This window comes from Staurois parvus, unplaced genomic scaffold, assembly GCF_062004578.1.
Source record: "Staurois parvus isolate SC_StPar_1 unplaced genomic scaffold, SC_StPar_1.0 ptg000178l, whole genome shotgun sequence".
Taxonomy (NCBI): Eukaryota; Metazoa; Chordata; class Amphibia; order Anura; family Ranidae; genus Staurois; species Staurois parvus.
In genome coordinates, this window is record NW_028317974.1 from 572063 (window position 1) to 584675 (window position 12613).

A 12613-nucleotide genomic window follows, 5' to 3' on the forward strand; every position below is an offset into this window, starting at 1 on the left:
AGGGACAAGGTTCCCATTTGGTCCTCCTGGCCAAAAGGCCTGGTGGACCACCGTTTCTTGTGTCCAGCTGAAGCCGGACACCCAGTACTTGGTCAGGGGGCTCTCCCGAAGAGAAAACCCCCTAGGGACAGGGGAGGAAGGAACCAAAAGGCCACACATGCTCCCCCTAGACTTCAGGGCAGGCCCGAGGACCCACACCCTCCATCCTGTGAGAAAAACACACACATAAGTAAAGAAAAAGTGACAATACGTGGGAGTGAATAAATGAAATAAATAGAAAATAAAAAAGTGGTCGTGCCAAATAGTGCACAGACCAGGCCCTGAGGCCTGTAGCAAAAATTCTGATCCTAGCCATAAGACCTGGTCCTAAGGGCGCTGTGCACAAAAAGTGGTAAATCAGTGACCATGTGCCATCTTCACACTGTGGGGTCCCACACCCAGGTGTTACTAGTGACACCCCTGAGGCGACTACTCAGGGGGCACTGGTTTGCGGACTCTCTGCCTTCCCGACCCTGGCCAGACAAGGTAGATCCGTCCAAATCAGGTGGAACTGGGTCCTTCCGGTCTCCTCGGGGGAATTACTCCCTGGCCCCAGCTACGTGTGGGCGTCCCGGTTTCTGTCCCCCCGGTACTAGCCGTCCAGACCCCCATCATACCAGCAGGGGTACTATACAAACAGTCATCCCCGCAAAGCTAGAATGACCGTGGAGCACCCCTACTGGACACTGATAAGAACAGATACTACACTTGATCTTAGCCAAAAGGCCCAGAAGCGATGTAAGCATGTAACATTTTCCAAAGGTGAACCAATCCTTTGAAGATGTATCAGAGCAGACCTGCTGTATTTGTATAAGGACAACACAATTTTTAGAGCCCACTACACTAATGGAAGGCAGCAACAAGAAGTAAAACTGAAACAAATGGCAACCCAACAAACCTAGGCAGTTTCATTCTCTTTCATTGTGTGAATCGTGTGCGCTGTGCTGCACTGTGTTTGAAAAAATAGTGGCCATCCATTAAAAATGGGTTGCAGTGCATCTAAATGAATGAGCTGCTTGGTTCTAAAGTCTAAAATTTACATTAAGGTAAAAAACTCACCACTACCTGACCTAACCCTCCATCTCTAAGCACCTATTTCACAACATGTCTCTACTCCAGCCTTTCTACGGCTCCAGCACTGCCCACTTTAATTCATGCTTTACAGGAAAAACTGAGGACAGTAGGGCCATAGGCTCCTGCTCCTGTCAGTCAAACTCCAGTGATGAGGGAGGGGGGCATGGCTTACCAGTGCTGCGTGTATCTATGGACGCAAAAGACCCAGGTCAGGAGTGCACATGCACAGGTGTCTCCTTGGCACCCGGGTTTCTACAGGAGGCACCCAGAGGAGGAAGACCTGTTGTTTACATTTTAAAAGCATCAGTGATCTGTCATGTCATTTAGTGGTGGTATTGCTTCAGTAGCTCAATCACGTGCTTTGTGTTATTATAAACAAACATCAGCCAGAGGTTTGGGTTGGCAAACTGGCCAAATATGGCCAGTTTGTTCGCCTGTTTGGCATGCATCAAATTCATGTTCAACTCAAACCCGAAGCCCATCTCTAGCATTAAACATTGTTTTCTTGTAGTATGTAGTAAAAATGTAACAGACACTTACGTCCTTGATGCAATGGAACTTTACTGTTTCTGGATATATATACGGCTGCAATACATGTGTAAAATGTGTCATAAAACTCTCCAAGGACACATTGGATCATGATTACAAAGGAAACCTCTCCCAGATGACGTCTCAGACAGTTTCCCTACTAAATGGAAATAATGTTAAACGTCATCATTTACTGATAAACACAGCAATTACACTAGAATGTCGTATTAGATTATTTTATGATATTTTCATCATAGAAAGTTGTGAATATGCTGTAATCAATGTGAACAATTCTCCCTAATGAATTCTGATTCCTTTTGACAGCCTAAACCCATTATAATAAGATACCTTTTTTAAACATAGCACATTTCACCTTAGGTACACCTTCTATACTGCATTTTTTTAGTGTCTTATGCAGGCCATAGACGGGTTGAAAACCGGGCGAAAAATCGGTTGTTCAATAGGCCAACATTACCACCAACGGTAAAAAAAATCAGCTGATTTTCGTCCCGTCTACGGCCGGCATTTAATTACTTCTGTCCCTTGCAGAGAGATCCGCTATTATATTTGACATGAAAAAAATATTGCGGTTGCAACAATGTATCTATTTGTATCCATTTCGGATACAGATGGTTTTATTCGGATACAAATAGATACATTGTTGCAACCGCAATACTTTTTCTTGTCAAATATAATAGGGGACTGGAATTCTTCTTTACTTCTTCTTCTTTTTCTTCTTGCAGGTCACGGCTCATGCGCAGATTTTTTTATCGATAAAATGATCGGCCAATTTGCCCATCATTGCTGTGAAAATTGGCCGATCAGCAACTTTACTGATAAAAAATAGTGCCAAAACCCCAAAAAATGGCTGACCAATTAACCCATTAACGGTGTGAAAATCGGCCAATTTTTTTTTCGGCTGAAAAATTGGCCAATTTTTGACCCGTCTATGGCCTGCATTACTTTCACTACCTGCTTGCTCCACTGGAGCCCTCAATCTGGTGTTCCAATGTAGCAGAATGTCTGGATATGGGGAAGCGTGTGACTATGCTTAGACCTGTGTAGTCAGTTTCCAAGCTTGAACACCCCGAATCTACATGGGTAAGGATTGACAACATGTAGCACCAGAGTTTAACCAGGGTGGCAATCTACAGTGGGGAGGTGGCATAGGAATGTAAATTGGTATACATAGCCTGCTGTGGGGTGGGCTATCAACATACATTGTCACTTAGTCTTGAATGGTGACAAGTGTGCTTAAGCAAGGTTAACATTCCTCATCTCTGAATATGTTTGTGGGATGAATTAATTTCCTGTAATGCATAATCCACTATATCTCCTGATCAGGGGCGGACTGACCATTTGGGCACTCGGGCACTGCCCGAGTGCCCAGGGTCAGTAGGGGGCCCCATGAGAAGCTCCTAGTACCATTCATAGGTTTTTTTGGGTGTGGTTTGAGTGTGTGTGAGGACACAGGGGCCCCATGATCCCCTATTGCCCGGGGGCCCCATGAGTTGTCAGTCCGCCCCTGCTCCTGATGTGTAATTTCTGTGCCACTGATTTGGTACCATGCTTGAAGCAGATCTCCAGCCAAAAATTGAATAGCCCCATAAAAAACAAACAAACAAACAAACAAACAAACAAACACAATTGCTGTGTAATATACAGTTAATCCAGAGATTTAACCACAGTCCTGTTTTTTCTGCCACTAGATGTCTTTACCCTGATGGCCAGGATTATTTAACTGACTTTCTCAGAGCCCAGTTGATCCTGGATCAATCCCCAACCTGTGAAAGAGAAGCAGTACAGTGATGAGCTTAACTCTGTCACTCTGCTCTCTCCTTTCAGCATGTCAGCAAATAAACTGATTGGCTTCTTGTGCTGCTTCTTCCTTTCACATTTCAGCCCTGCTGCACAAGGACTGCAAGAGGCTGATACATGGCCAGATTCAGGGACTTACACTTGTATTTAAATATACAATTATTTATGTATTAATTACAGAGCTACATTTACTCCAATTCCTTCTGTAACAAACTGTATTGTTATTGTATTGTCCCCCTTATATTGTGCTGTGTAAGCTGTTGGTGCTATATAAATCCTGTATAGTAATAATGATAACACTTTGTGTCTTTTATTAATGACAGTGGCTAAATGGCTAACACTCCCACCTGGCAGCACTAGGGTCGTCGGTTCAAATCCCAGCCATGGCACGTCCTGCCTGGAGTTTGTATGTTCTCCCTATGCCTGTGTGGGTCTCCTCTGGTTTCCTCCAACACTCCAAAGACATGCTGGTAGGTGAATTGGCTCCTGTCTAAATTGTCCCTAGTATGTGTATGTATGAATGTAAGTTAGGGATCTTAGATTGTATGCCCCTTGAGGGTTAGGGACTGATGTGAATGTACAATATATATGTAAAGCCCTGTGTAAATTGACAGTGCTATATAATTACCTGAAATAAATAAATATTTGCCAGGAATTCAGCTTTCCCCCCTATATATGTGGCCATCTGGGCCGTGTTTTGCACGAGAGCCCATTCATTTGAGTGGATTCCTGTGCCCGTGACACACAGGGAAGAAGTCCCTGCACTTCTTTGGAAAACGCAGCCTGCACTGGAACCTTGGTTCCCAGTACGGTTGCGTTTTCCAGTGTGGGCAGTGTGCCATTACAACTAATGGCACCTGCTCACGGGTCCGCATTTCTCTGTGTGGGTGGTGCAGCTGCACGGATTTTCATGCAGATCATGCGGCACCACCCGCACAGATGTGAACCTAGGGATAAAGAATGCCCAGCCCCCACCTATTTCAGAAGTTGCAAAAGTATATATACCTCTAGCCATGTTTTTTTTTTAAAGTATTTCATTTTGTATTCATATAATTTTGTATTCATCGATAGTATTAAGAAATTCTGAAGCACTTTGCATAATCCACAGTACGGTGTGGCACGCTATCCTAGAAGTCTAGGAAGTATTGTTTGTACTGCAGTCATGCACACAATGGCCAGTTTTGGGTGAAAGCCTTTTAATCTATTGGGATGTTTTGGGAACGAAACATGAGCACCCAGCGGAGACACACACAAGTATAGAGAGAACAAGCACATGGTGTTCAGACTAGGATCTGATCCAATGACTCTAGCACTGCATGCCAAACATAAAAAAATACTTAGCATTGTTTTGGTGTATGAACGTTTTGAAATTAAAAAAACAACATATTTACACATGAAGTCCAATTACTTTTTTTGCAGTGCAGTAACCATCAGCAACCAACCAGATTTAATCTTTTATTTACTTGGTCACAGTAAAAAATAAATCTGATATTCTGATAAATACATATGTCTGGTGGTATGTGCACCAGCTTATGATTAATACCTCAGAGCCTGATAAACTTCAGCAATTAGTAGGTGTGGATATGATGTGACACTGTCAGATAATGCCTATTGCTAAGTATTCAGCAGAAGCACTAAAGAATTTCAGTTATGCAAGGAATGCCAACGACCTTCCAAATGCTATTTTTTTCTGAATGACCGGCAGCCATAAATGGATACTCTTTCCTAAATTGTTCTCCTGGCTGCATTTTTCTGATTGTTCTTTATACACAACCCTATTAAATGAGTCAGTGCTACAAAAATGTGATATCATGCTGCCAAAGACTAAACAAATGAACAGACATCGGAACAATGTAGAAAGTGTTCATCTTTCAGCTTTACTATTTCTTTTTATCTATCTATCTATCTATCTATCTATCTATCTATCTATCTATCCACATGCAGTACATGTACAATTAAGTCCATATATATTTGGACACAGGCACAATTTTCATACTTTTGGCTCTGTATGCCACCAGAATAAATTAAAATGAAACAATCCAAATGAATTGGAAGTGCAGACTTTTAGCTTTAATTCAAGGGGTTGGACATAAATATCAAGTACAAATTTTAGGAACTGCGACCATTTTTATACACAGTCCCTCCATTTTCAGGGGCTAAAATGTAATTGGACAAATGAATACAATCATAAATAAAATGTTCATTTTTAATATTTTGTTGAGAATCCTTTACTGGCAATGACTGCCTGAAGTCTGGAACCCATGGACATTACCAAAGACTGGGTTTCCTCCTTTCTGATGCTTTGCCAGGCTGTAACTGCAGCTGTCTTCAGTTGTTCTTTGTTTGTGGGTCTTTCTACCTTTAGTTTTTTAAGTGAAATGCATGCTCAATTGAGTTGAGATCAGGTGACTGACTCAGCCACTGCAGAATATTCCACTTCTTTTCCTTCAAAAGCTCCTGCTTTTGCAGTGTGTTTTGGATCAATGTCCATCTGTACTGTGAAGCGCCGTCCAATCAGCTTTGCTGCATTTGACTGAATCTGAGCTGACTGTATATCTCTAAACACTGCAGAATTCATCCGGTTGCTTCTGTCTTCTGTCACATCATCAGTAAACACCAATGACCCAGTGCCATGGGAAGCCATGCATGCCAATGCTATCACACTACCTCCACCATGTTTTACAGATGGTGTTGTGTGCTTTGGATCATGAGCTGTTCCAAGCCTTCTCACACTTTTTTCTTCCCATCATTCTGGTACAGATTAATCTTAGTTTCATCTGTCTAAAGAATGCTTTTCCAGAACTGGTCTGGCTTTTTTAGATTTTTTTTGGCAAAGTCTTATCTGGCTTTTCTATTCTTCAGGCTTATTAATGGTTTGCACCTTGTGGTGAACCCTTTGTATTTGCTCTCTTGAAGTCTTCTTTTGATTGTAGACTTTGACAATGATATGCCCACCTCCTGGAGAGTGTCCTTCACTTATCTGGATGTTGTGAATGGGTTTTTCTTTACCATAGAGAGGATCCTGTGAAAATCCACCACTGTTGTCTTCCATGGACGTCCATGCTTTTTTATGTTGCTGAGCTCACCAGTGCTTCTTCTTTCCTCAGAATGTACCAAACTGTTGATTTGGCCACTCCTAATGTTGGTGTTATCTCTCATTTTTGTTGAGTTGTTTCATTTTTGAAGTCTTACAATGGCATGTTTCACTTGCATGGACAGCTCCTTTGAACTCATGATGTAGGTCAGGGGTCCTCAAACTTTTTAAACAGGAGGCCGGTTCACGGACCTTCACACTGTTGGGGGCCAGACTATATTTTGAAAAAAAAATGCACAAATTCCTATGCACACCACACATATCTTACTTGTAGTGCAAAAAAAACAGGAAAAAAACAATACAATATTTAAAATGCACTGTACACTGTCTTTTTCCAGCTGGCCCAGCGGGCCAGATAAACGTCTTTGGTGGGCCATATCCAGGCCATAGTTTGAGGACCCCTGATGTAGGTTCACAGCAATAGATTCCAAATGCAAATACCACATTTAGAATCAACTCCAGACCTTTTACCTGCTTAATTGATGAAGAAATAATTAAGGAGTAGCCCACACCTGGCCATGAAACAGCTTTTGATTCAATTGTCCAATTACTTTTGGTCCCTTGAAAAAGGGGGGATGGGTACTCTTAAGAATCATTCCAGAATCTAGAGATTTTGTTTGCGCGATCATGGTGAATTTCCCCGTGGAGAAATAGACCACAAATGTGTGTGGCAAAAACTCCCCGTGTTTTCAGGTGCCATTGAAGTGAATGGCAATTGAACATGCAGTTGCGCGTTTTCACATTTTCACACCGCATTTTCAAATTGCTGGCAGAATCATGGCTATTCCACCCACAAACACTATAGTGGCAAGGTACCTTGCCAGCTTCTGTTTGTAAGCAAACTAGGAGATCTGTCATTTAGAAGCAGTATTACTGCTGATTCTAAATGACAGATCCCATCTGAAGACCAAGCCTTTTCTGGAACTTTTTGTTTACAAGTAAAAATCTGTATTTTTTATTAGAAAATTACTTAGAACCCCCAAACATTATATTTTTTTTAGCAGAGATCCTAGAGAATAAAATGGGGCTTACTACAATTTTTTATGTCACACGATATTTGTGCAGCGGTTATTCAAACGTAACTTTTTTGGGGGAAAAAATACACTTTAATGAATTTTATTGCAAAAAAAACAACACTATATAGAACCCAATTTTTTTGTGAAATGTAAAAGATGATGTTATGCCTAGTAAATAGATACCTAACATGTCACGCTTTAAAATTGCGCACGCTCTTGTAATAGTGACAAACTACGATACTTAAATATCTCTATAGGCAACACTTTAAAAACTTTTACAGGTTACCTGTTTTGAATTACAGAGGAGATCTAGCACTAGAATTATTGTTCTCACTTTAACGTTTGTGGCGATACCTCACATGTGTGGTGAGAAACCCAAATACATGTGTGTGCGCGACTTACGTATGCATTCACTTCTGCATGCAAGCACAGAGGGATGAGGGTGCTTTAATTTTTTTTAATTTATTTTATTTTTTGTTTTTATTTTTACACTGTCCATTTAATTTTTTAATCACTTTTATTTCTATTACAAATAATGTAAACAGATGCAGGGTTCTGGGTTCTATAAGACTCCAAATCTCTCCTCTACCTTTACAAACAAAAGATGAAAAAAAATTCTGATCTTTTGCTTTAAAAAAAAATTGTTTACTGCCGCCCTAGACTGGAAGTGCCATCATTACATCTGGTACTCCAATATCATAGAGGTGATCAGAGATGATCTGGTCTCTGTTCACCTCTATGACCAGCAGCGCAAACCATAATTCCGAGAAACACTGACCTTCCTGCTGCTTCTGAAAGGGATCAAGCCAGGGGCGGACTGACAACTCATGGGGCCCCCGGGCAATAGGGGATCATGGGGCCCCTATGTCCTTGCCCAAACTCAAAAAAGACTATGAAAATGGTACCAGGGGCATCTCATGGGGCCCCCTACTGACACCGGGCCCTCGGGCAGTGCCTGAGTTTCCAAATGGTCAGTCCGCCCCTGGATCAAGCAGCTAAACAGAAGCTCAGAACGCTTTCATGAGAAAGACAATTGATGGCTGAAAAAAAAATGCTGAGGGTTACGGCAGATAGTTTCAGCTATAACCCCAGTAAACCACTTGCAAACCGCAACGTATATATACGTATTACAATTGGCAAGTGCTTAAACAGAGGAGTGCAGATCCTGGGTCACATCATTGACCAAATATGCCACCCATTGACAATGTTCCCGAATGTAAATCTAACATTAATCACATGTGGTATAGAGGGGGTCCCTGCTCTATTTCAGGGCAGCCAATGTTGCTGAAACTGCAACCAGCACCACTGCATATAAAACCAATTTTCTTCTTGCTTAGCATTAGCTCTTGTGTGTTTCTTCTTAGGTCACATGGTTGGGTCCTCTGTGATCAGGGGCGGACTGACCATTTGGGCACTTGGGCACTGCCCGAGGGCCCAGGGTCACTAGGGGGCCCCATGAGATGCCCTAAGTACCTTTCATAGGCTTTTTTGGGTGTGGTTTGAGTGTGGGTGAGGACACAGGGGCCCCATGGTCCCCTATTGCCCGGGGGCCCCATGAGTTGTCAGTCCGCCCCTGTCTGTGGTCCAAAATGTTTTTATGTAATGTAGACATCAGGACTCACCAATAAGTATTCAACATCTTTCAAATCTCTAGTGTAGGCTCAGGAAGCTTAAAAGTGTGGCAAGGACGTATCGGCCTAATCCTGCGCAGTAATCACTCATTGCATAATACCCCAGAGCAGTTAAAAGAACCAAACCTCAATAGTTTACTAAATGATGATAAATGCTATTCCTTTTCTTTTTCCTCATCCAATTGTCATATGATGCAGTTTATGGTTTGCTGGGGAAGACTTGTGAGTGTTGATGAAACCCATTTGAAATTACGACTCCTTTTATATTTCTCAGCGGAGTAAAATAATTGGGATACTCATGAAAAATCTGAAAAATGTCAAATGCAAGGCGATACACTGTTATGGCAGAGTGGTATTTCAACCAGCTCTTCAACACAATGAGCATTTCATCCTGCAGTGTTATAAGATTCTGAGTCCATGCTTCATCAGCCTCCTGCAGGATAGGAACAGCTGCTGGGGATTGTGGCAGCTGTGCTTGGTCAAGATAGCTGAAGTCAACTTACTTAGTGTCATATCATTTCTGCATTTAAAACAAATGGAGGATTTTTTTAAGAAGCTGCAAGGAGGATGGTTGACAGTGGAATCATAAGGGCTTACAGCTGGGTCATGCCAAGTACAATCATTGAAATGTGAATATGTTTTTTGTTATATTTCTTTAAGAAAGAGCTTTAGACAATAAGCCAATTCAATCAGTGTACTGCTAAAGCTATCCAGGCCAAATTGCAAATGTGGCAAGGGATCCTTCTCAACAAGGGTTCTGTGATACCCTCAGGCAGTGCCAGGACGAGATCATCCAGCACTCAAGGCAAAGAAGTCAAACTGTGCCCCCCTCCCTTTTCATTATGTTTGAGCTTAGGGGATGCTACCCCCAGCAGTCATCCACATGGCAAAATGCCTTGTATCAGAATGAGCTCACTGGTGCTTCCATCCAATTGCTGCGCCCAGAGAAGCCAACCCTCCTGCCCACCCCTTGTCCTGGGTCTTCCCCCCAGGTTCCTAGTGTTCCCTAAATATAGAGCAAGTTGATCTCCCACCTACACTGACAGCCAATGAAAAGGGACAATTGTCTACTAACCATTAATCTAGGGGGTCACTTCTACACTGACCATTAATGTTAGTGGACAATTTTTACTGCCCGTGTTTCTTTTTTGTTGTTGATACTATCCATTTAATTTTAATAATGTGTAATTTTATAATTCTATTAAAAAAATTGTTAATTTTGTTATTTAAACCTTTCTACAACATATTATTTTTAATAAGGGTTTGCTCAACACCTGAACATTATTTCAAGGGTTCCTTTTAGTAAAATAGTTGAGAAAGGCTGTGAATAGTTGAGGAAGTCTACGTTTAACTTCAAGGAGAAGTATAGCCAAAGCTTTTTTGGCTATACTTCTCCTATTGGTCACAGGAGTGCAGCTTGTTCTGAGCAGGTTCAGGCTCTAAAAAGATTTTGACCATATGGTCGGGGTCCACCCAGAAGTCTGGACTGGCACCTAGCTCAGCTTCTCAGCAATCTGCAGAGCAGCCCCCACCCCCACAAAGTCTAGTCCTCCAGTGAGTGATGAAGGGGCAGATCAGAGAGCCAGAGACTAACAATCATGTCTCTGCTCAGTGTGAAGGGGAGAACTGAGCAATCAGTGTTTGATCGCTCAGTTCTCACTGCAGATCCGGCGAGAGACAGATCTAGCATTGGATTAATGCTACATCCACCTAGGTGAGTATAGCAGGGTTTTTTTCTTTTATAAAGTCAATACTTCTATCTTAAAGTGGAATTTCAGTCCGCTTCCCTTGATGGCTCCACCCAGCTTTTGAGTCCACCATTATCGCATGTGTGAAGATGCATCCATGGGCCCTGTTCAGGCTTTGGTTTTTGACAGAGCCCATCGGCATAGCTACACGCAGGTGATTTTCTGCCCAAGTGCAAAGACAAGATAGGTTTTGGGTTCCTCTGTTAGTAATCTTTCCGCATGCAGAAGATGACCACAGAATGGCCAGGGAAAGCGGCACATGTACAGATGTGCTGGAAGGCTCTTGGGAGCCTTGTGGCACCTCTGCTCACATGTACATGTATTTAATAAGATAAGCACAAAACTCAAAGAAGCGTATTAACAGTTATATATTATAAGGCTTTAATAATCTTAAATGTGATTGGCCATTACTACACTTTGCACATAGTCAGTGCTCTTTGTACATCTGTGCATCTTCATTTTTATGTACTGCCATATTAAATAGGCCTGTGATTGCTTTTTAATCTCCAAATATGGAAAGGCTTCTTCACAGTAAGAGTGGTGAAAATGTGAAATAGAATCCCTCAAGAGCTGGTTCTGGTCAGCTCAGTAGATTGCTTTAAAAAAAAGGCCTGGATTCTTTCCTAAATGCACATATTGTAACTGGATAGTAATATTTATTTTTAAAGATGATCCAGGGAATATCCGATTGCCTCTTGGGGGATCAGGAAGGAATTTTTTCCCCCTGCTGAAGCAAATTGGATCAAGCTTTATTGGGTTTTTTGCCTCCCTCTCAATCAACTGGTAGGTATGAGATTGTGTATCTAGGATTGTATAATTTTTTTTTTCCTTTTATTGGTTGAACTAGATGGACCTTTTTCAACCAGACTAACTATGTAATTATGTAACTATGCTATATATTGAAGGGAATTTTTGCAAGGTAATATTTTTAACTATCCCCTGACAGTCATACACCTTGATAAAAATCCCTAAAGCATGTTCAGTCAAAAATCTGCATTTTATCTTGAAGACCTTGGCAGTACTGAATTTAAACTTAGTAACTTATGTTTAATTCACATTATTGACTTTTTTCCAAGATAATATAAATGATTCTAGGGAACTGATAGATGCCAATTTCCATAATTGTTTTAATTAACATTCTTTTTCTTGCAAATAGAAAAATATAGTTTATTGGGAAACATTATTCCAAGATCACATAATCATATACACATATTACACAGAAATATTTGTTAACAAAGGATAGAGCTGTCACTGGCATAGGACCAAGGTACATCACATAAGGTGTCATTCTGTATCAGCCACTTTTGACGACTCTACCAACCATCCTGACAGCTGGCCTGCCCTGTACTACAGTAACAATGGCATGCTGATATATTCAGTGCAGATTTTATGAGACCATGAAGTTGACATTGTTCCATAGAATACACCATCAATCTCAAGCTTTATAATGGCATACAGCTCATTTCATATTTTCATTGCTTTTTTGTATTGATCACATTGATCACAGCAAGGAATAGATCATGACCTGCAAGCTACTCAGTGTTTGTACACCTCCACAAACTATACCTCTCATCTGCTGTTACTCATACATATGTTGAATTTTCCAAAGTGTTATTATTATGGATTGCCTCATTTTATATTGCTCTTAAGGTGATTAATTAGCAG

At 41.4% G+C, this 12613-nt stretch overlaps 1 pseudogene; it reads right to left on the reverse strand.

Annotated features, from left to right (window-relative positions):
* Positions 1 to 632: 632 nt before the first annotated feature.
* Positions 633 to 777, reverse strand: LOC149462260 (U2 spliceosomal RNA; annotated as a pseudogene).
* Between the last annotated feature and the right edge of the window lie 11836 nt (positions 778 to 12613).